We start from the raw sequence: 1,166 nt of genomic DNA, 5'->3' as shown, positions 1-1,166 counted from the left end.
AAAGAATAATCATTTGTACGGGTGACCAAACGAATGTGTACTTTTAATTGAACACGTCCATCTTGCTCAGAATTTCGTCCTCTTCACAACCATGGAAAGAAATAGGATCTCTTTACGTGTAAAATTGAAGATATAGCTCCCGATAGTCTTTAAGGCCTTGAAAATATAAAACCTGCAAAAAGAGAGTAAAACCCAAGGTAGCTCCATTCTAAATATGTAAAATGCATGTTTTACTACCCTAGATTTCACACATAAATGTGCTCATCAACTCATAATTAGGTATTCTCCATATTGTGTAAATGTTCGAAATGCCCTTAATTCTAGAAATATGATTCAAATACCAAAGATGATGGATGAAAAGATTATATCTTCATTGAGTGAGGGGCAACTTAGTGTATTTATCTTTACATAAAAAATAGTTGGAGGATCAGATTGAAAAAAAGGTAAAAATGGGATTCAATCCCAAGAGTTGGCCACAATGGTCCAAGGTCCTTTAGCATTGAGGTTTGTAACTAAGTTAGTTACAAAACTCAAGATCCCATATTGCCCCCAGGATCATCCTGACATTTATGTTGGGTCTCATTGCATAGGATACCAAATTGCCAAAGGATCAAGTAAGCATTGACTTGGCCAAGGCCGACATGTCAAATCAACCAACTATTAGGGTTAGGCTAGGATAATGTGGATATGTTATTTTAATCTATTAGGAATATGGTGAAATACCCTAACCCTATATGACATTTGATCTGGAGTAGAAAATAAAGGGGATAGTCAATCAGCATAAACAGTAATGTGGCAATTATTAAAGGCATGATCGATGGAATAAGGCAAGCTGGAACCCAGCTCCCATTGAATAAAAGATGTGCTAGTTGTATCAGTTTAGCTCATGGCCTCCTAAGCATTCTTCTAAATTCTTGAACTATAATTTGAAGCTCAATCTCAGCCTGGTCTATTCTGCCCAATTTTTAAAAATGCAGGTTCATATTCTGGCTAGGGTGAGCTCAGCACAGCTTGAATGGAGGTTGTGTGCTAGACTGAGATAATGCAATGCTTAGGGCCCATTTGATAACGTTTCTACCATTTCTGTTCCTAGAAACGGAAGAAACAGAAATTGCCATTTTCTGGAAACAGAAATGGAAAAGAAGGTGTTTGATAATTGATTTGAA

Source organism: Macadamia integrifolia, unplaced genomic scaffold (assembly GCF_013358625.1).
Source record: "Macadamia integrifolia cultivar HAES 741 unplaced genomic scaffold, SCU_Mint_v3 scaffold_18A, whole genome shotgun sequence".
Taxonomy (NCBI): domain Eukaryota; kingdom Viridiplantae; phylum Streptophyta; class Magnoliopsida; order Proteales; family Proteaceae; genus Macadamia; species Macadamia integrifolia.
Note: the sequence above shows the minus strand (reverse complement) of the source record.